At 42.3% G+C, this 23,567-nt stretch overlaps 1 protein-coding gene across 9 annotated transcripts in view; it reads right to left on the bottom strand.

Annotated features, from left to right (window-relative positions):
* Positions 1–23,567, bottom strand: part of ATXN10 (ataxin 10) — a 114,863-nt gene that overhangs the window by 18,494 nt on the left and 72,802 nt on the right. For 7 of the 9 annotated variants that reach the window (XR_014026852.1, XR_014026853.1, XR_014026854.1 and 4 more), the window contains 3 exons: positions 22,903–22,974; positions 21,806–21,887; positions 4,101–4,186 (listed from right to left, as the gene is read on the bottom strand). The gene's annotated coding sequence lies outside the window, so the exon portion shown is untranslated. Of the gene's footprint in view, positions 1–4,100; positions 4,187–14,971; positions 15,063–16,852; positions 16,930–21,805; positions 21,888–22,902; positions 22,975–23,567 lie in introns of those variants that run through there. The other 2 variants (XR_014026857.1, XR_014026860.1) reach the window with 2 other exon arrangements.

Below are 23,567 nucleotides of genomic sequence, written 5' to 3'. Positions count from 1 at the left end.
TCTTAATGTTAAGTTTCAACCCAAGTTTTGCACTCTCCTTCTTCACCTGCAACAAGAGGCTCTTTAGTTCTTCTTCACTTTCTGCCATTAGAGTGGTATCATCTGCGTATCTTAGGTTGTTGATATTTCTTCCGGCAATCTTAATTCCAAGTTTTGATTCATCTAGCCCTGCCTTTCTCATGATGTGCTCTGCATATAAGTTAAATAGGCAGGGCGACAGTATACAGCCTTGCCGGACTCCTTTCCCAATTTTGAACCAATCAGTGGTTCCGTGTCCAGTTCTCACTGTTGCTTCTTGACCCGCATATAGGTTTCTCAAGAGACAAATAAGATGGTCTGGTACTCCCATCTCTTTAAGAACTTGCCACAGTTTGTTATGATCCACACAATCAAAGGCTTTAGCATAGTCAATGAAGCAGAAGTAGATGTTTTTCTGGAACTCCCTAGCTTTCTCCATGATCCAGCGTATGTTGGCAATTTGATCTCTAGTTCCTCTGCCTCTTCGAAATCCTGCCTGTACTTCTGGTAGTTCTCGATCCACATACTGCTGAAGTCTAGCTTGTAGGATTTTAAGCATGACTTTACTAGCATGAGAAATGAGTGCAATGGTGCGATAGTTTGAACATTCTTTGGCACTGCCTTTCTTTGGAATTGGAATGTAAACTGATCTTTTCCAATCCTGTGGCCACTGTTGAGTTTTCCAAATTTGCTGGCAAATTGAGTGTAGCACTTTTACTGCACTGTCTTTTAAGATTTTGAATAGCTCAGCTGGAATACTGTCACCTCCACTAGCTTTGTTGTTGCTCAGCTTTTCTAAGGCCCACTTCACTTCACATTCTAGGATGTCTGGCTCAAGGTCAGTGACCACCTCATTGTGATTATCAGGGACGTTAAGCTCATTCTTGTATAGTTCTTCTGTGTAATTTTGCCACCTCTTCTTAATCTCTTCTGCCTCTGTTAGGTCCCTGCCATTTTGGTCCTTTATCATGCCCATTTTTGCATTAAACGTTCCCTTCATCTCTCCAATTTTCTTGAAAAGATCTCTGGTCCTCCCTATTCTATTGTTTTCTTCTATTTCTTTGCACTGTTCATTTAAGAAGGCATTCTTATCTCTTCTAGCTATTCTCTGGAATTCTGCATTCAATTGGGCATATCTATGTTTTTCTCCCTTGCCTTTCGCTTCCCTCCTTTCCTCAGCTATTTGCAAAGCTTCCTCAGACAGCCATTTTGCTTTCTTTCATTTCTTTTTCTTTGGGATGGTTTTGGTTGCTACCTGTTGTACAATGTCACGAACCTCTGTCCATAGTTCTTCAGGCACTCTGTCTATCAGATCTAATTCCTTAAATCTATTTGTCACCTCTACTGTATATTCAACAGGGATATGATTTAATTCATACCTGACTGGCCCAGCGCTTTTCCCTACTTTCTTTAATTTAAGCCTAAACTTTGCAACAAGAAGCTCATGGTCTGAGCCACAGTCAGCTCCTGGTCTTGTTTTTACTGACTGTATAGAGCTCCTCCATCTTTGGCTGCAGAGCATATAGTCAATCTGATTTCTGTGTTGACCGTCTGGTGATGTCCATGTGTAGAGCCGTCTCTTGGGTTGTTGGAAAAGAGTGTTTGCTATGACCATCGTATTCTCTTGACAAAATTCTATCAGCCTGTGCCCTGCTTCATTTTGTACTCCAAGGCCAAACTTGCCTGTTATTCCAGTTATCTTTTGGCTTCCTACTTTAGCATTCCAATCCCCCATGATGATAAGGACATCATTTTTTGGTGTTAGTTCTATAAGGTGCTGTAGGGCTTCGTAGAACCGGTCAGTTTCATCCTCTTCAGCACTGGTGGTTGGGGCATAGACTTGGACTACTGTGATATTGAATGGTTTGCCTTGGATTCGAACTGAGATCATTCTGTCATTTTGAGGATTGTATCCCAGTATTGCTTTTCCTATTTTTTTATTGACTATGAAAGCTACTCCATTTCTTCTGAGGGATTCTTGTCCGCAGTAGTATACCTGATGGTCATCTGAATTAAATTCACCCATTCCTGTCCATTTTAGTTCGCTGATACCTAAGATGTCGATGTTCAGTCTTGTCATCTCTTGTTTGACCACGTCCAGCTTTCCTTGATTCATGGATCTTACATTCCAGGTTCCTATGGAGAAAAAATCTTTACAGCATCGGACTTTCCTTTCACCACCAGACACATCCACAGCTGAGCGTCCTTTCGGCTTTGGCCCAGTCGCTTCATTCTTTCTGGCGCTACTAGTACTAGCCCTCTGCTCTTCCCCAGTAGCATATTGGACGCCTTCCGACCTGAGGGGCTCATCTTCCAGCGTCATATCGTTTTGCCTTTTGGTACTGTCCATAGGGTTTTCATGGCAAGATACTGGAGTGGGTTGCCATTTCCTTCTCCAGTGGATCACGTTTTGTCAGAACTCTCTGCTATGACCTGTCCGTCTTGGGTGGCCCTGCACGGCATAGCTCATAGCTTCATTGAATTACGCAAGCCCCTTCGCCACGACAAGGCAGTAATCCATGAAGGGGAGGCAAAACATACGTGGATGGATTAAAAACTTAGCGGATTCTAAGGAATCACTAAAGATGTGGACTCTTAATGAAAAGGAGTTGTTGACTGGGAGTTGTTTTGGCCCAAGGACTGGGAACCAACCAAAACTGGGTTAGTTCTAAGAACTTGTATGGAAACACTAGCATTTCTTTCCGTCCCTTTTTTTTTAATTTCTTATTGTGATGGGAAAATCTGGGGTGATTATATCTCAAGGGGTCTCATTAAACCCCATCAGTATATTTTGCCCGGTCCTAATCCCTTCCCCATTTTAAAGCTGAGAATTCCCAGAAGCTGCCTAAAAACCTCTCTAGGAACAATTGAGGAAATGCCGCTGGGCAGGGGGAGCAGGATCCCCCTTTCCCAGGTCTGACCTAACCACATACCAATCCCAGCAGATCCAAATGCTTAGCAATGGAACCGGGCGTCCTTCTTTGGTTAGCCCTTTCCATTCACTCCCTTCCCTCGCCCTCTCTGTAAAGCTATTCAGGCTCTCCTGGAGGAGCCCTCCCAGCCGTTTCCTGGTGATGAATGAGCCACGCTGGGGAAGAGCATCTTCTAGGGGACCCCTTAACTCCATCTTCGCCAGAGGCCGGTGCAGAAGCCCCCAAGCCAAAGCAGACTTTTCAGAACTGAAATGCATTTCCATCGTTTTCTCAGGTTCTCTCCAACCGGTAAGGCTAGATAAGGATTGCCAAAGCATGCTTTTACTGAAAAAGAAGAAAGTGCCCTTAAAAAACAAAACCCTTTTTGATTTCATGATGGTGCTTCCAAATTTTTTAAAAAAACATTCCTAGAATTGACGCAAGAATAACTCTGTGCTATCTAGAACAGACTAAAAGATTTAAATGTATAGGGAAATCAGTAAATGGAGATGGTCAAGGATGAGATTGGTAAAACCCTGACAGAATAACTTCCGTCTGAAATTAACATTCTAGTCCTCAGAAAATACAGAAAAAATGGCAAAATGAGGCGCTCCAATTTCAGTGAGACTTCCTTTTAAGAAATCAACCAGAGCCCTAAATCTATTATTGGATCAGATTTTGTGCGTCCTTCTCGTAGCTTTAAGGCTTGCATCACTACGAGTCAGAATCCATTAAGGTTCAGGGGGGTGAAACTTCATCTTTAGAGTCCTGCTGCGTATCTGCTTTGAAGTTCTTAAACCTCAACTCAACGGCATAGAGAATTATGGTGCGCAAGGATGCTTAGCTTCAAGACATCCTAGCAGCTAGCAATATTTAACTTGTGAAGTCATTTTTTTGCTTCCCAACCTGTGTCGCAAAGATGCTTGGGAACTCGGGAAGAAAGGAAAAAATAAAGAAACAATGCCCGTATTCATGTAACATCAGATCTAGCTCCATGGAAACATGTTGTGATGACAAACACACACACACAGAGAGAGAGAGAGAGAGAGAGAGAGAGAGAGAGAGGGGTCACAAGTCACACTTAAAAAAGACAGGCAAAGGGGAAACTATTAGTTTAATGAATAACGTGCATCAGTCTCAAAGGAAAAAAAAGGTAGAAGCAAAGAATACCTGGAGTTAAATATCCTTTAAAGTACTTCAAATCCATTTCAGCTCTGAGTGAAGCTCTTCAAGGGAATAATCTTCCAGGGGTCTCCCTTTGTAAGATAAAAAGAAAAAGCACATTCTTTTTTTGCACAGGGCAGAAATAATAACTATGTCACGAATAACTAACTCTTTCCCTTCAGATGGAAAAGCATAATATTTTTCTTAGAATTTCATAAAGCTGGTAAAGTGACCATAATCTCCCTTTTTTAGCACATAATATTTGATACTGACTACAGGTAATTCTTTTCTTCACTGAAAAAAGTGACTTATTTTGACCAGTCCAGGTCCTAGGGACTGTCGCGGCACCCCCAACGGTCCTGTGATCAAAATGCGGCTGGCCGGCGCGTGGTCATGACGGCTCCAGGGTCCCGCAGTCACGTGATTGCCAGTTGTGACAAGTCAATGGAGGAAGCCAGATCCGCTCAATGCCACGTGATTCCCGTAACAACTGCAGTAATTCATTTAACAACCTCAGCCAAAAAGGCTGAAAAGAATTGAATGCGACTGACTTAACAGCCACCTTGTTTATCCACGGAAATTCTGGTCCCAGATTGTGGTCATAAGTTGAGTACTACATGTGTTGCATTGTCACAAAGAGGTAGCAAGCTGGAGAATATTTTTCACATTTTCACAAAAAAGAAAAAAAATATTCACATCCACAAGACAAATGTGATAATATCTCAGATCTGCACTACATTTCCTTTAATGGGGGGCCTGACTAAGATACCTTTAGATGTGAAGCAAGCAATCTAGTAATTTCAATCTACAATTTTAAAATTTTATTTCAATTAGCAGTGCAAAACAACAATAATAATATTGCAGTAATAAAATATTATCATTGTAATAGGCACTGGAGCGCCACTTGGACACCGTTGGAATTGACAAAATCACCATTAGTCAATTGCAAAAGGCAGCTTTACTCAGAACAGCTTACATCCTGGCGAAGGGGAATGGAACAACTTAACCCAGGACAACTCGCCACGTGTCAGCTCACTGCGGGACAATTTAACAATTCTATTTATTTAAAGTAAAAAATATATATATTTTTGCCATTCACATTTCATTCTGTCCTTCCTTTTGCATCCTTTCTTTAATGATTCTTTTCCATCATTTCTTTGATATTAATGCAACTTTTGTTCTGCAAAGAGTTGTCCTGTGGTGAGTTGACTGTGGCAAGCTGGGCGTGGCGAGTTGGCTGTGGCAAATTGTCATAGGCTCCCTGTGAAGGCACCTTTAGCACCGTCTGCCTACCCCAGGAAGGACTCGATAGGTAGACAAAAATGCCAAATCCAGTCAAAACATCTGGCTGACTGAGCGATGGACCTTAAGTGGCATTATAATATATTAAGCGGATGAGTATCCCATGTGTTGCTAGTGTGCACAAAAGAAGGAAACTCTAGTTCACAAACATGGTATCCTGACCATTCCTCTATGAGCAACAGCCTCTTGGACTTTTTCTGAACATGGAGGTTCTTTTTTAGGTATCATGGCTTCTGCCGAGTGAATTGCTCTAGTCTCAGCCAGGATGCAAGCAACCCTCTTCCCAGATCAAGCCAGCTATTCATTTTGCAATAACAAGAGCAAACATTTCTCCCTTCTTAGGTTCCAGCCTGGCAGACCTAACATTTACATTGCTGTTCCTTCTAAATCCAGTTCTTGCGTATCAATATTTAATCCTTGTGAAGGAACCAGGGATGTCCATGGAAAAGTAAAAAAAACAACAACCATGAAGGCCGTGTCAAATGCACAACTGAAGCCATGCCCCTTGTAAAGGGCAATGCATGTGGGAAAGGAGCTGGCTATGACCAGCATCTCCACTTTTTTTAAATTCCTCTTTCCCTCCCACCAAAATGTGCTCCTTTACGGAACCATTTTGCTGATGAAACATCTTAGAGTAAAGAAATAAAGCCTGTTGAAAACAGCAGAGCTCACTGTTGTTTAAACAAAAGAGTGGAAGCCTTCTAATATTTCCAACAATCACGTTTTGAGCTTTCTGAAAAGCTATCAAACTGCGGTGTCCTTTCTTTTACATAAAAGCCAAGTTTGGAAGCCTCTGCACTTTCCATCCAACACTTATCATCATCCACAGTGCTGCAAAATAGGGTCCAGGTGGAGACATCTTGTGGGTAACAAGACGGTGGACCTTTCCACCTGTCCAGGCTGACCAAGGAACTGAACTGAGCAGGGCGAAAGATCTTCTCCCCTTTGTGAGGCCTGCAGCCACTTCTGCTTACATGGGAATCCAGGAGGTTGTGGGAACAAGAGAAAGGAACGCCCAGGAACCCAAGAAGGAACAGCGGAGAGGGTGACACTCTTCTGAAACATGATATTTTTTCCAGGTTTCCTGTTCCACCAGCCTCTTTAGATCTGCTTCTTCTTTCATTCTAATCGCTTGCCACTGGACCCTCCGTATCTCAGTCTCATCTTATCTCTTCTCTAGGAGCACCCAGTATTTTCTCAGTACTGTGGAAATCAGCGTTCCTAAAATCTGGCTTGCACTTCTGACCGTGTTCCCTTTTCATTTATCTCACTATCCCGGAGATTGGAGCTCATACCATCTGAAGCTCCCATCACTTTTTTGTTTGGTAGCCACGAGATGTTCTCATCTTTTCTTTCACCTTATTCTGGAAAATTCAAATATCAGCAAAGCAAACAATTTATGAGGGTTTCCTCATGCATCGTGCTTGAATTTGACTTGCAATTTACTTCCTGCTACTTCCTTTACCATCTTCTCTCTTTAGTGGACCGACTGTTTCCTTGACTTTTTCCTTGTTATTTGTTGAAAGAAACTTTTTTATTATTATCTTTGACTTTTGTTGCAAGTCTTTGTTCATTCTGAACCTTTGCTTTCCTGACTTCATCTTTGCAGATTCGGACTATCTGCTGACTTAGTTGTGCATCCCTCTTTCCATGTTTTGTACTTGTACTTTTTGTCTTTCAGTTTATCAGAGAGATTTTTGTGCAGCCATGCTGGTTTCTTCTTGGGTTTCTTGTTTTTAAGTCGTATTTTGCAGGACTGGGTTTTTATGATCATATTTTTCGGAGGTTCCCACACTTCTTGAGTTGTTTTCCCCTTTAGGATTTTTATCCTTGGAATTTTTCTTAGGCTCTCTCTGAGTTTGTAAAATCAGCTCTTTTAAAGTGATTGGATGATATTCTATTGCATTACGCTCGCCCAAGGTTCCGGCAACCTCAACCTGAATCTAAACTGGTCCCTATCTAACCCTCACTTATTTTCCAGATCACCCATTTTGCAGAGCCAGATCCCAAAGCCCACGGGCTTTTTGGATAACCTCCCTTTGCTATTATGCTATCAGTCTGGGAAAAACTTTGGGAGTTTTCCTGGGAAACTCTGGGGAAAAACTCTGGGAGATGGTTTGCTAGCAGCAGAGAAAGAAGAGCAGAGGACTAGAGGCTGAGGTCTAGCTTGAGGTATCTAGAACTCGGTGTCTTGGTCTTCCTTCCTTCCTTCCTTCCTTCCTTCCTTCCTTCCTTCCTTCCTTCCTTCCTTCCTTCCTTCCTTCCTTCCTTCCTCCCTCCCTCCTTCCCTCCCTCCTCCCAGGGCCATAGAGGAAAGCAAGGACAGGTCAGCGGGCTTTCCCAGCAGACCAGAATGGCCAGCCAAGCTCTCTGATTGGCGGCCGGCCTTTTCCTCTGCCTGTGTGTGAAAAACATAGCAGGGAATCGGCAGAGCAGAAGTAAGAGGGGTTTTGTTAGTTGTCTGAAGCCCTGGGGTCCGGAACCGGATAAGTCTTGACATTACGCCTGGATTGAGCAAAAATAAATCCATTTTGTTTCCCTACAAATATTTGGCCAGAAAGAAAGAAAGAAGGGGAAAAGAAAAGGGAGGAAAGCAAGGGAGAAAAAGCAGCCCTGGCTGCCGGCGTGGCCTCCTTGCAAAGCCTGCATTGTGGAAGTGTCAGAATCATTAGCTCATTTGGCGTATCTTTCGCAAGCTAATGCCTCTCCGTTAATTCTCCCTGGGGACGACGTGTCTGCCTTTCCAAGGGGAGGGGGCAACCAGGCTGAAGGAAACGGGGTGGTGAAAGCCTCACCGCAGCGGCAGCGACAAACTCAGTGGCGTTTTGGACCAAGAATTTACTGATGAAATATGATGACTGATACAAGCAAAAAGGAAAAAAAAGGAAAGAAAAATACATACCTATTCTAATCCAATGTACCCAGAGACATGTGGGAGTGTTCAAAATGCCCTTAGACTTCGCATTCTTTGGGTGTGGTTGAAATACATACCTTTACAGTAAGAGCTCTTCTACACCTCTTAGACAAAAAAAAGGGGGGGGGGAGGATTGTGAGCATTCTCACTTCTGAGGTTGGAGACATTTTCAAAAATGCTCTCTGCCTCCTAACATTGTTTTCTTTTTTCAAAAAGAGACTTATGCACATTAATTTCCAGTTTCAAAAAAGTAAAAGGATGCCAGATGAACAGCACTGACGTATTGAAAAAAGAGCCGTTCCCCACCTGGAGGCAATAGGTACGAAATCCTCCCAGCGTTTTGGAGGCAAAGGAGAATGCAGGAACAGGTCCGCCCTCCATGAGGGCTTCTGGCTTTTCAAGGCTTTAACACCTCTGTTGTGTGGTGGGTCCGACGCAAGGAAGAGACGCCAGCCGGTGTGTGAGTTCAGCTCTTTATTGGAAGGGGGGTAGTGAACTGGGGAATGAGGGCTACCTGGCCTCCTTAAATACCTAGCCAGGTAAGCGGACAGCCAATGGGGTTGGCCCTAGGTTTCCCGCCGAAACTGGGTTTCCCGCCGAAACCGTCCAGGCCAACACCCCCTGGTGGCTGTTGCTATGCAGGTGCCTGCATACATAACAACCTCTGTCAACTTTCCCCAGACATTTTAGCGCCTCCTCGGCTCACTTTCTCTACCCTCTTCCTTTGCTGCCTTTGGGCAGCTCCACGTTGTGCTCCCCCACATTAAAAATGTTCTACTGAAACCACCAGCAGGGTGTTCAGAACCAGCTTCAGAAAGAGCTTTAAAAAGCCGCGACGGAGGCCAAGATCAAAGCAGGGACCCCCTTTTTATACATCACACATCAAATCACATAAAAGAAGAGCGGGGCTTTAGTGGTGTGTGCCTAGCTGCCATTTTGGACTTTTGGACTTCTGGGGGCCCTCCTGAATATGCTTTTCATCTCTATTCCATGATCTGCAATCTAAAACTAACCACCTTTGTTTTTTATTTTCCACATAGAACCCAGAACAGCTCAGTGCAACGGCCAATAAATAAGCACAGAAATGGATTGAAAATTTCAGATCTCTGAATCGCACTCTTCAGTCGAGTTCTATGCCAGACAAGGTAAGTACTGCAGGTTCCACACAATTGTGCCTCTTTTCCACAGACACCATAATTTTTATGTTAAATGTCGAATCACTCCAAAAACATAAGTGCAGTCCCTTTCCTCCTAAAGAGATCTGGCAAAAACACGGCCATTGATCTTTTGGGTCTACTCTGGTCTTTCTTGAAGGCTGATCTCCTTCCGAGAAACCCCAGTCCAGAAAAAGCCAAAACGTCAGATAGAAAGTGTTGGTGTTGACTTGGTTGAAGACAGCAGCACAATGTGGAAACCACATAACAGTCACCACAGCTCTATAAATCACCCCCGATGCATGCGGAAACACTTCCCAAGGTCAGCCGAAAAATGACTACAAATCCCTTTGGACGAAGAATCTCTTGTTTTCTGACTTTATAAGCACATTTGCCAAGCCAGCCATGATTCACAGGGTTTCTGGTTTTCTACCAAATATATTATTCTACCAATAAAGAGCTTTGGACATTCTGCCCCACGAATTGACATAGGAATCCCTGCTCTCCCTTTTGAGGAAGATCCCCAGACCGTCTTTTAAATCCATCAGCACTTAGCTCAGAAATATTCCTTCAAGTCCAGCTTTTCACAACAAAATTTGCCCCTGATCAGGTCTGGAATAGCAGCCCACAAGGGGTGCCTGCAAAGCATCTGTCTGCCACACTCACTTTTAACGCTGGTTGCAGTTGTAAGGATGCCGTCTAGGCCTGGCTTAGCACAGGTTTGTAGAGAGGTTTGTACTCCTTCTAATCACCCAGAGTCTTCAAACAATTCAAGAAAGTAGGGATTTATGCAAACCATGAATTAGAAGCCAGCTTGAAGTTAAGGCTTCATGTTTTGACTTCTGAGAAACCAACAATAGTTGTTTTCTGGGTTTTCATACATTGGGAAGCAACAATTAAATGCTTTGTTGTTGTTGTTAGCTGCGAAGTCGTGTCCGACCCATCGCGACCCTATGGACAACATTCCTCCAGGCCTTCCTGTCTTCTACCATCTTCTGGAGTACATTTAAGCTCACGCCTACTGCTTCAGTGACTCCATCCAGCCACCTCATTCTCTGTCGTCCCCTTCTTCTATTGCCCTCGATCTTTCCCAGCATTAGGCTCTTCTCCAGTGAGTCCTTCCTTCTCATTAGGTGGCCAAAGTATTTGAGTTTTAGCTTCAGGATCTGGCCTTCTAAAGAGCAGTCAGGATTGATCTCCTCTAGGACTGACCGGTTTGATCGCCTTGCAGTCCAAGGGACTCGCAGGAGTCTTCTCCAGCACCATAGTTCAAAGGCCTCAATTCTTTGGCGCTCAGCCTTTCTTATGGTCCAACTTTCACTGCCATACATTGCAACTGGGAAGACCATAGCCTTGACTATACGCACTTTTGTTGACAGGGTGATGTCTCTGCTTTTTAGTGTGCTGTCTAGATTTGCCATGGCTTTCCTCCCCAGGAGCAAGCGTCTTTTAATTTCTTGGCTACAGTCCCCGTCTGCAGTGATCTTGGAGCCCAGGAAAATAAAATCTGTCACTACCTGCATTTCTTCCCCATCTATTTGCCAAGAATTGAGAGGGCCAGATGCCATGATCTTGGTTTTCTTAATGTTAAGTTTCAACCCAAGTTTTGCACTCTCCTTCTTCACCCGCAACAAGAGGCTCTTTAGTTCTTCTTCACTTTCTGCCATTAGAGTGGTATCATCTGCGTATCTTAGGTTGTTGATATTTCTTCCGGCAATCTTAATTCCAAGTTTTGATTCATCTAGCCCTGCCTTTCTCATGATGTGCTCTGCATATAAGTTAAATAGGCAGGGCGACAGTATACAGCCTTGCCGGACTCCTTTCCCAATTTTGAACCAATCAGTGGTTCCGTGTCCAGTTCTCACTGTTGCTTCTTGACCCGCATATAGGTTTCTCAAGAGACAAATAAGATGGTCTGGTACTCCCATCTCTTTAAGAACTTGCCACAGTTTGTTATGATCCACACAATCAAAGGCTTTAGCATAGTCAATGAAGCAGAAGTAGATGTTTTTCTGGATGTTTTTCTGGAACTCCCTAGCATTAAATGCTTAGGTCCTGGCAATTTTATTTCCCTTTTAGTTTATTTTCTCATTTGGGAAGGAAGGAAGGAAGGAAGGAAGGAAGGAAGGAAGGAAGGAAGGAAGGAAGGAAGGAAGGAAGGAAGGAAGGAACTGTGGGTGGCTTCAGGAGGCTGGACATTGCCTTAGAGCAGGGTTTAATGATCCAGCACATCCAAATTTACAAAGAGGCCCTAAAAGTCTAATGATAAAGGCATCTTTTTAGCCTTACACACCAAGGACATTTTTTCACACCAGCAGTGACATTTTTGACAGGACTCCAATAATGGCAGGGACATTCCAATCTAACTTGAGATAACCAGATAATTATCTAGACAAGGAAGCACAAATGCAGTGTGCATAAACAAACAATCCTTTTCAATGCCCCAGATGACGACTAGCGAGAAAAAAGATTCTTCTCCTTTGGGACGGTGCAGTAAAAGAAAACCAAGGTTGTAAAAAGTATATATTTTGAACCATCTCACCCACCTTACTGCAAATTGTCAACTGTTTGTTGTGATTAATAAGGCCACCGTATTCTGTGATAATTAGAAACAAATCTGAGAAGCTGAAAAATTCTTGTCTCTGGAAGGAACTGAACATATTGAATTTGTGTTCTTGCTACACCTGAGTCCACAAAGCATCAGCTCCTGAGCAGTTGTCTCCAGGACCAGTAAAACCCGACAGAGAACTTGTCCCCACAGTTTTCTTGGCAGAGCCACACAAGTGGGACCATCGGGAGGTTTTTTTGAGATCCTAGTCTAAGCTACAGCCATGAGATCCCCTGACCGTTTCCCAGCCATGAACTAGTTGGGCCCAGCCTTGATTTGCATCAAGACCCTGGGGGAAATGATCAGTTGCTTCAATCTGCTCACAAAAAAAACACACAGACTCCAATGGTTGAAGGAAACCTTTCTACAGTTAAGAACAGGGGAATTCCTGAGCCAAGAATTCTGGGAGTCCCAGGGTCATAAAGGGGCCAAAGTTGTCCACTCCTGGTTAAGAAGCATCGGCAATGCTTCTCCAATGGGGATAAAAGGATTGAAATTTACATTATGTTATAATCCTAATGAGATTTTTTTTAAACCTGATGTACCATCGGCATATGACACCAGAAAAAATATCTAGAATGTACTTCAAATTTATGTTGGAAATATGAACAAGCAGGGTGATTTTATCATGCTTGTTGGATATGTAAAAAAGCTAGAAAATGTTGGTCTCAGAATACATACAGTGATTCAGAGGGTTTTAAAGATTAACATTCAGTTGAAATGAGATCGTTTCATCCTGAGACTGATGGAAAACCAGCTAGAAAAGATTATTGTGTGCACAAAGATGGAAAGATTTGTCCAAGACCTACAACAGAAGACTGGTTGGTGAAGATGACAGAACCTGTCCAAATGGCTAAGCTGACTTGTTTGATAAGAGACAGTATCAACATTTTGGGGGTGGACTTTTTTCTTGTGGCAAAGAAAAAAAAATGAACCTGTCTGTCTGTCTGTCTGTCTGTCTGTCTATCTATCTATCTATCTATCTATCTATCTATCTATCTATCTATCTATCTATCTCTCCTATCATCAGATTTATAGGGCTGCACATTTCACAAGAAGTAACTCCGGGTGGCATTAAAAGAAACCTGCTTGGTGATGAGACAGGATAGATTAGAGAAGGAAGGGAGTCACGAAGTAACGAGAGAGAGAGAGAGAGAGAGAGAGAGAGAGAGAGAGAGAGAGAGAGAGAGAGAGAGAGAGAGAGATTAAAATATAATTGTGCTTATAACTGATGCAAAGAAGATTGGAAACTACTTCTTCCCATTTTTCTTTATTTCTTTTTCTTTCTAGTTTGTTTTCTTTTTGCACTTCTTTTGCTTTCTTTTCTCCTTTTCTCTTCTTTTTTGTTCTGTTTAGTTTGCAGTAAGTCATTATTATTATTATTATTTTGAAAAGGTTTCATAAAAACCAGACAATGGAGGCCCTTCCAAGAGAAGGGAGGTTTTCCTCCACAGTCTTCACTCTATACAGCCACCTGTCTGGGATGACTTCATTTGGATTCTTGCATACAGCAGTGGATTAAACTCAGATCTAGTGGATCAAGTATTATTGTAGCATCTAGATGGATACCCCCGGTAAAACTACCTTTGTACGTTGACAATATTTGTTAATCCTGGTGTAATCCTCGGAATTGCACAACTGTTAAGGAAGCACAGAGCCGGGTCCCAGGCCGACTTTGACTTGTTTGGAATCAATCAATTATCTTCTGAGCCGTGGCTGCTCCTGTCTCTCCAGGCCGAGGAGGGGCAGCAGCCTGGACGCTTTCCATCTGGCCGATAGTCGCTCTTGGCCCCCAGCCAGACCGTCAACCCTTCCCACCAAACTTTGTGGCTGGGAAAACATAACATAACAAACATTTCCCTGCTGGTGGAAATTACAGTGGCTGCCACTTTATCATGTTTTACTGCCTAATTGAATATTCAACGTATGAAGCTAAGCGTTTTCCTGGCACTCTAATTCCTTCTGTCTAGGGGTTAGTCCTGTAGGAACAAACTATTATTAAACCACGGTTTCTGATCTGGCAGATTAAATACTGAGAATGAGGAAATTGGGCAGAAGGCACAAGCTGGCTGGAGAAGCAGAGTTTTCTAATTGGATTTGATTGAGCAGAGGTCGTTCTTTGAAAAGAGCCGTAATCCAAGACCCTCGCAGCTCGATCGGACAAACTCCGGAGGGAGGGGAACGGGAAGGAGGACGACCCCAGTTTTGGAAAAGTGAAGGGTGGCGGTTTTGCAGAGAAAGATGGAGGGCAAAAAGTGGACTGCTGTGGAACCCAATAAGGTCAAAAAAGTCAAGAGGTCAGCTCTAATTACTCAATTGCAGCCACACCTCATTTTTTTATGGGCACCAACTCACGTAAAGCTTCAATTGCACGGAGCTCTTTTGACTTTACCCCTTTCGTAGAGACCTTCGTGGTCCTTTCACAGAGAATGACTCTACAGGTAGCCCTCACGTTACGACCGTTACAAAGGCACTGAAAAAAGCCACTTGTGAGGGGGGGGGGAGCTGGAATAACCCATTTAATCTAGTTAGCCGTAGCAGAAATAACACTGAGAAATGCAGTTTGTGGAAGCTGCTGATACACGCCTGTTACAGTTCTAGATTAACACAATAGAGATCTGACATTGTAAGACACCAGAAGTAAGGGCTGCACTGTGTTAATCTAAGTGCGAAGTTGGCATCTGCCAAAAAGAGTAGGGGAATTCCAAAGTTGAATAAAAATTCATTAATAACAGTTAATAGTAAATACAACCCTTTGGTTTAGAGATGGCATTATAAGACCATTTCTTTTGTGCTATAAAAGGGCTCAAATCATCTGTACAAGTCATCTGTGCCACAGAAATGTAAATGTTTTGCTTAGGGGTGACTGAGGACGCGATGCAGGTAAAAAGGGCGGCACCTTAGTCTCCTGACTGTGGCCCCCATCTCGGCTTCTTTGACGGCTCCTCCCCAGAAACAACCCCACTCTGGGGCAGATACAGACTTTCTTCCTGCAGGCAAGTCAGAAATGCATCATGTTCTCTGCTAAGTAATTAAAATCCACAGATTTTTTACAGTAGGGATCTCCAAATTTAGCAACTTTAAGACTTGTGGACTTCAAATGCATCACCCAGCACGGCTGGCTGGGAAATTTTGGGAGATGAAGTCCAAAAGTCTTAAACCTGTCAAATTTGGAGACCCCCATTTTAGAGAAATAGCCAAACTCTGCCCAATACCAGTTATAACACCAGAGTTGCTTGACAGTGAGTTGGTTGACATATAAATTTAATAAATAATAATAACTGAGCATTTAAAGTGACCTCAAGGTTGAAATAAGAATAACTGGGATGGGGTTGCATAGAATAGTAACTTTATAGGAAGGAAGGAAGGAAGGAAGGAAGGAAGGAAGGAAGGAAGGAAGGAAGGAAGGAAGGAAGGAAGGAAGGAAGGAAGGAAGGAATGTTTACTCATATCCTGCCATTATTATTTTTTACAAATAACTCAAGGCAGAGAATATAATAATCTGCCAAATATAATAGTCTGCCAAACAAGATTATTTTATGAGACTGTAATTAATCCTGGTGCCATTCCTGTTTAGGGCTGCATCTTTCTCTTCTTCTATCAGCATTAAAATTCCAGCAAAAATGATTGATCAGGCAGAAACTCAACAGGTTTTCTGTCCATTCACAATCATTTCCTAGAATTACACCTACTGGATGCTGTTTTGTAATAGATGCTGTTACGGCTGTGTTCAACAGTTTCAGGTATGAACAGAATATGTCATCAATGGATTAAAAGATGTTTGTGGTCTCTGTTGAAGTGGCCACAGACAAAAACCTGTTCCAGCACGTAGGTGCTCAATTTCTCTTGTACAACCAATGAATTTCTGCTGGTGTTTCCTAGAATTCAGTTGCTATTACTAATTGGAGACTGGGACCACTATTTTTGCAACCACAGTAAATCATGACTTTAGAGCATCTAGGCAAGCAGAAATTATACCAGGTTAGCTCCTAGCAAATTTGCACTCTGATTTCTGGCTCGTAAAGCACTGGGTACAGTATATAACCTGTAGCCAGAGTTAGATGGTTCCTTTCACTCAAAGATGGAAAAGGATATAAGTACAATTCCTGGGACCCCAAACTGCCTTTTGAGGGTATTGAGGACAAGGAAGTTAAATCTATGAATAAAGGATCATCAGCACTTATTGAACAATTAATCAGTGGAAGAGTTTGTTTTCAGAAGTTGTGGGTGCTCCATCATTGACTGGACAGCCATTTGTCTGAAATGGTATACAAGCTGTTGGGCATGGAAGTACCTTTTCTGATGGAGGGTCTATTAACTGAACAATAAATATTTTGGGATCCATCTAAAGACAGGTGGCCTGCTGAACTTGGTTGTGCCTGATGATTTTCTCTAATGCCAGGTTATAGACAGTGAAACTGCTAAAAGCTCATTAAATCAGTTAATGTTCCTTCAGCAATTCCAGCCATTGCTTAGTAATCTTATTCTTAATAGGTATCTACAAACACAGACCTCTGGGGATGTGTGCACTTTTGAGGCCAGAATGTCTCAAGCACTCCTTGAGTGGCAAGGCAATTCAAAAATACATTAAATAGATAAAGCAGAATAAATAAAGAGCTATCCAAACTCACTTGACCACTTTGGAGAGGCCAGAAGGCCTCCGGCTGATTGTTGCATACCCGATGTGTGTAAACCACAGGTTACTCCTTCGGTTTCACAACCCGGTCCTTGATGCCTCATTAGGGACTGAGAGTTCTCTGAAAGTGTCAACAAGCACGTGGACGGAGGTGATTCAGAAGATATTGTGCACTTGGACTTTCAGAGGCTTTCAACAAAGACCCTGAACAAATGTGGCAGCTATGGGATAAGAAGAAAAGTCTTCTCACAGGCGGGGAACTGGTTAAAAGGGGGGGGGGAATTAAGAGGGGGAATAAAAGCACAGGACCTGCAAGTGGAAGAAACTGGAGGGCTGCACACAGTAGGGTGCCTCAAGGGCCTGCAGTCAAACCTCTGCTTTTAAAATCATGTAGTTGAGCTAGGAGATGGTCAAATTGGAGACAGTTCTGAATCCTTTAGGATGAACAGAAACCATCATGAAGACTTTCTCCACCATGCCAAAAAAATTGCCCTAAACCTTGAGGATTAAATTGGCATTATTGATGGGTTTCCCATGGGCCTTTGGCTAACTGTTGTGAGAATGGAATGAAAATGTCGCGGAAATTTCCTGGAGCCCAGGGATTCCCACAGATACAAACCTGGCCTGCCCTACTTAGCCTTTTCAAAAGCAATCCAGAACAGAATGTTACTCTAGATACATTGGAAAGAAAGTTCAGACACCTGTCCTGGACCCATTAAAGCAGCCGCCTCTTTTGAAAGACCAAAGCCGCCATTTCTAAGTTCAAGAATCCCCATGGACTGACTCGTATGCTAGCAAGCCTTCCAAAGGAGGTGTCTGCTTTCATGCTTTCAGATGCCTCGGGAGGTCTATAAGTTGCCATGAGCTCAATTCAGGTAGGTGCTAAACCCCTCCTTAGCGTGGGTACACTCTTCCTGTATCAACTTTCTCTACACACATTCCCAGAAGTGGTTTCAGAGGTATTTGCAACGTAACAGCTGGGATGATTGAAAATTGTGTGCCCTCTTTTAAAACTGTCTACCAAAAAGAAAGTTCTAATACACCGCCTCATTCAGGTGTACCTTCTTTTCTCAACCTTAGCAGCTTTAAGATGGTGGACTTCAATTCCTAGTCAGCATGCCTGGCTGCGGAGTTCTGGGAGTTGAAGTCCACTATCTTAAAGCTGCCAGGGTTCAGAAACACTGCTCTAGACCAGGGGTCCACAACCCCCAGTCCGTAGAGCAGTACCAGGCCGCGGCATGCCAGCAACTGGTCCGCACAAACAAGCAAAGTCCCATCCACAGGATGCAGGCAGCACCCAAAACCACACACCCTCCGGTCTGCGGAAAAAGCTCTTTCCACCCAACCAGTCCCCAGTGCCCAAAAGGTTGGGGGCCTCTGCTCTAGACGGTCTAAATTCAGGTACTAAAAGCAATAGCTGAAATATTTCTATCCATCCTGACATTTAAATTAAATTATAATGCGATGTTCTTAAAGTTGATATGTTTTATACTTTTCAAAGTAATTGAATGTATTCTATTTTTGTTGGGTTGGGTTTTTTTTGCTGCTTTTATTGTACTGAGGATCTGATTTTCTTATATATCACGTGTAATTTTTCAAACCAAGCTTTGGCTGCTGCTCAAAGGATCCAGGTTTTTAGACACTCTGGCTGACTTTTCCACAAATCAAAAATCCAGCTCAAATGTTTGATGGCCATAAACATGTCTGACTGATGCTTGCGTTCTTGGCAAATTTGTAAGTACATCATGGCGTGTTCAGAAGCTGTGCAAATAACTTGATCGCTTTTTAAACTGTTCCTTTATATGCTATAAAGTCAAATTCTGATGATAACTACCGTAGTTCTTAAAATTTTCACATTAAAACAAGAGAAGAACTAAGATTATTTTAGTGACAGTAAAATATTACTAGTTTAATAATATTGGTAACAATAGCAGAAATCCTCCAATTCACTTACTGGGGTCTTCTGTTTAGAGATTCCAAAGTGGACTGCAAATTGCAAACACAAAATGGCTGGGATAAAAAAAATTGCAAGTAGCATCACTGTCCCGCTTTCCATGCAATGTTCCCTAGAGACTTTAAAAAGAAAATGTTCTGGAGAACCAGAGTTCAGTCCTTTCCAACTTGTTTTGCTATGGCTGTGTTTTCAGCATGTCCTTGACTGATAAATTGGTGAAGTGATTTATTTGTTTTTATTAATTACATCCCATCTTTATTATTTTTTATAAATAACTCTAGGTGGTGAACATACCTAATACTCCTTCCTCCTCCTACTTCCCCCACAAACAAGGGGAAGGTGGGTTGGGCTGAGAGAGAGGGACTGGCCCAAGGTCACCCAGCTGACTCTCCTGCCTAAGGCAGAACTCGAACTCACAACCTCCTGGGTTCTAGCCTGGTGCCTTAACTATCAGACCAAATGGATTGTGCCTTTCTTGCTGTCATTTTGGCACAATTGTGACTGGATGACTCCAGAAAATACTCAAAGTCATTAAGGGGGGAAACAGCCTTTGAAAGACATAATCGTTCCCACTGGATGATTTTCTGGCTGTTCCCTCAAATTTTAGAACATCTTGTAATGAAAAGCTCAAGAAACTCAAGAAATAGTTTCAACCAATGGCATTCCTTTAATTTATAAGGTAAAAAGATATAATCTCAGAAAATAAAAATCCATATTAAAGTAGCATAAAATCCTAATGCCATTTATCTAATATAGATTTTAAACAGTCCAGAATAGTTGCTCTACAATTTAGTTGTTCTAAATTGGAGGATTTTTCTCTTACATTGAGAATATCGTCTCTCCTCTGATTATTTTAGTAAAGCAATGTTGATCAAATTTACATTCAGATGATTTGCAGAGGGGTAATGAATTGCAGATATTTACAGATTCTCAGGTGTGCTTGATGTTTCTTATATTTCTCAGCCATCTCAAGAGGACTGCATGGGAATTTAATTCAAATGAAATTAATGCATTTAAAAACTAAATTAAGAGTGGTTGGGAAATTGAATTGCCTTTAGACAATCCAAGCAGCCTTTTGAGAGCCAACGTTGTAAGCATAACTAAGGCCAAACCATTTCTTCTTTTTCCTTGCTGCAGAACTTTTGAAACCTGAATTGCAAAAAGGATGGAAATACTTAAAAGGCAGCTTCTTGCAGGCCCCTTCTGAGCACCCACAGTCCTGCCGCATTTCTCTTCCATGATCATCTGATGACATCATTGGCTGTTATTCCCCTCAGTCTCTCTCCCCCCCCCCCGAATCTTCTATGCCCTGTTTTCTCCCCATCTGTCTTAGATGCAACATCTTCCTGTTGGCTTTGGATCTGATCTGTATTTTTATTGGCCAGAACTGGCAGCCTTGAAAATCAGAGGCTATTTCAGGCAAGAGTGCTCCATTTTCCCCCATGTTTTTTCAGAGCCTCCAGCCACACCCCTGACCTTTTCTTCCAGACGTCCCATTTAATAAACAAGCCGAAGGCATGTTTCATTTCTGCTTCTGCTCGCACTGCACAAGTGCTCTGGAAAGGTTGGCCAGGACCAGGGCTTTTTTTCTCATAGAATGCCCAGAACGGAGTTCCGGCACCTTTTTTGGATGGAACCTTGTAGGTTAGGCAAGGCAGGTTGTATGACATGTGTGAGTTCCGGCACCTTTTTCTTTTACAAAAAAAGCACTGGCCAGGACCATCGGATCGAGGGGAGACCAGGCTGCAATGGGTCCAAGAAAGTCACAAGAAGTCAAAGGCAAAGCCAATCCCATCCACTCGCTCGCCTTTCCCATGGGCTTGAAGAGCACGGTTCAGTCAGAAGTGAGTTCCGCACAAACGATGCTTGTTAAACATCCACATTTGGCCGTCCTGTGTGTGACACAGTCCCTGCTGCACATTAACGGCTGTTACGTCTTGCTGTTGCATCTTTTTTCCTGCCTCTGGCACAAAATATTGCTCCCCTCATCTCAACCGAACATCTAGATATTGGGAAATGCTTCCTTCTTTCTGGAGAAGACTCTCCTAGTAACCTCAGTATCAGTTCTTCTTTTCCCCGTTTTTCCAAATCTCTGCTCTTCCCAAGTTCTCTTTTCCCATCTACCGAGTTGGTTTATCCAAAGATCCTGGCTAGATGGAACCCACTTTCAAAAGGCAGCTGAACCTGACGGAAGAGCAGCTACACATTCTTGGATTTGCTTGAACTACCTTACTTGAACTTGACCACTATCTCCATCCATCCACCCTGCCGCCCCTGGGAGGCTCTCCCTGCATAAGCCATCCTGTTCATCACCTTCAGACAGAGCAACCTTTGAATCAGGGCTTCCCGAGCCAGAATAAATTACTCAGAATTGAGTAAAAGTGGCTTTTTTGGGGTAAAGACACACAAACCCATTACCTATCGCAACAGGGAACATTTAAATGGACTTAAAGATTGCCACTTATACTGGAATATAGTCGAAAAACTCCAAAAGTATTCCTATTGAGATGAAAACAGACAATTTCCAATGGTAATTTGTTGACACGATATAATGATCATTCAGTAACATCAGGGATCCTCAGGTTATGTCCATTCAGCAGCCAAAGTTATGATAATGCTAAAGGAAGGAATTTACATCTGGTCCTAGAATTTCGATAAGAGCTCTTGATAAGCGGTTTTGGGTAATGAAGGAAAATTTTGGGCAGCACTTGTGTAAAATAACAGGGTGATTCTGGGTGATTTTCTTTTATCATAATTGCAAAAGCAAATAGGATTTCAGTCCTGAGTGATTTGCTGATGAATGCAGCAAAATTGTATCCTTGATTTTTCTTTTTTGTCTTGGAAAATTGCTGTGTTCATCAAAGGACAAATTTTATGTTGTAATTTAATAGATGGCTTTTGCCTGAGTGGACTTTGGAGTGCATAAATTGAAGGACAAAACTTAGTACAAGTAACCCTCAACTTGTACTAAATTTTTACTCAACTAACCCTAACCCTAACCCTGACCCTAACTTAACAAACAACGTTACAACAAACTTCCCAAAGCTACTTAATGAAAATGTTTAAAGCTACATACAACACACAGATACGTGTGTACACTACAGTCATGGGATCACATTTTGGGCCCTTGACAACCAGCTCACCTCTTCAATTGTTGGCAGTGTCCCCTAGTCGTATGATCGCAATTTGCTCCTTTTTTGTTGGTTTCTGGTGTTTATGTCTGATCTGTGGCAAAAAAAGGCCATTGGGGAAAATGGATTCACTTAATGATTGCTACAAAAAATGTAAAAATAAAAAATAAAAATCAGGTCCACTCACATGATGCCTCAACTTATGAATGCAATGACTTACAACAGTCATTTGTACAAATCTAGGCTCAGTTACACACCGAATTGCAATTACTGAGAGCTTTTCAGCTGGTATCAAAACAAAACTTGTAGACACAGCCATTTTTTGCATGTATTTGTACTGTAACAGCTGAAGAGAAGATGCAGCATCATTTTGTCCAGCTGAGGTATTGTGGATGAATGTCCAGGTCTGGGACATGTATGTATTATACACAAAGATGGTGGGGCTTCACTATCTTAACTCTTTTGACATTTCCTTCACAGATGTACTTAAGGATGATCAGTTAAAAATGTTCACTAAAACAAATGTAATTTTTTTACAGTAGTTTGAATTAATGGCATTCAGAAATGTAATTGGCCCTCATAAGACTATAACTTACAATCAGGGTTGCAGTAAATATCTGCCAGTTTTTAATTCAGCAAACAGGTCTCATTTTTGGAAAACCCTTACCTCTACCTACCCTTCTTACTGCCTTATCTGCTGTCATTGAACCCTAGGTTCAATATATATTTTTTATTCAAATTCCATTACCACTTAAGGAGCAAACAGGATGACATCATGTCTGCAACCTGCTTTGCACATTTTGCAAGCCAAGCCTAGTTTCTTTAACTATGGTGTACACCACAGCATTGTGGGATTGCTACACGAAACAGGTTTTTTTCCCCAGGTGGAAAATGTTTGGCTTACAAATGCATTGCAAAAAAGCAGCAGATGGGGCCAGAACAAAAATTTATTTTGGTTTTCTTTCATTTATGTTTCAGTTGAACTTTTGGGAATCAAGCTAGTCATCTATTCTTTTTGTGGCTGTTTAGTAAGAGATGGGAAAGGAGGCTTGTTAAGGTTTCTTTCTCTATCTACAGATATCCCAACAGCTGGATCTTTCAGAGATTACCTTGCTTTTGCGGTGAATCAGCTTGACTTCTGATCTCCAGAGCATGCCATACCGGTTGGGCTTCTGAGTATCCTAGAAGATATAGATCTTTAGGAAAATATATGGGCACAACAATATCAACCTACCCTGGTGGATGTTGCCATTAACCTATTGCCACTGGGAAAATGAGTATAAGTTGTAAGTTGCTTTATGTAAGCTCTCAGAGCTACTTGGAAGTGAGCATCAAATAAATAAATAAATGTTATTTTTTTTCTCCCAACAGCCAGCTAAAATTCCATGCAACTAATCATGCTCTGGAAGCTTTACTCTCAAAACATTATGTATGGATAGAAGCATCTCAGGTTTAGCAAGGTGGAAACACAATTTGGGTTCCATAAACTCGAGCATGGAAGAATTGGGACTGAAAGCATTGGTGATTGGGTGTATACTAGAGCACACCATTAGTTGTATGTACTAGCAACATGCTTTTTGAAAACTATGGAAAATAAAGATAAAAGTTATCCAAATATAACCACAGTTTCAGTTGGGAAAAGGTGAACATCCTAGACCAAGCCAAGTCCAAAAACACCAGGGAATTTCCAGAAGCCAGGCCCTCTGACAAATCAGCCATCAATAGACACACAGACATTAACAACCTCTATAGACTATGCAAAAGAGACCCAGCC

The sequence above is a fragment of the Vipera berus genome (genome assembly GCF_964194415.1).
Source record: "Vipera berus genome assembly, chromosome: 6".
NCBI classification, from domain to species: Eukaryota; Metazoa; Chordata; class Lepidosauria; order Squamata; family Viperidae; genus Vipera; species Vipera berus.
The sequence above is the reverse complement of the archived record's forward strand: the minus strand, read 5'-3'. Positions and strand labels throughout refer to the sequence as shown.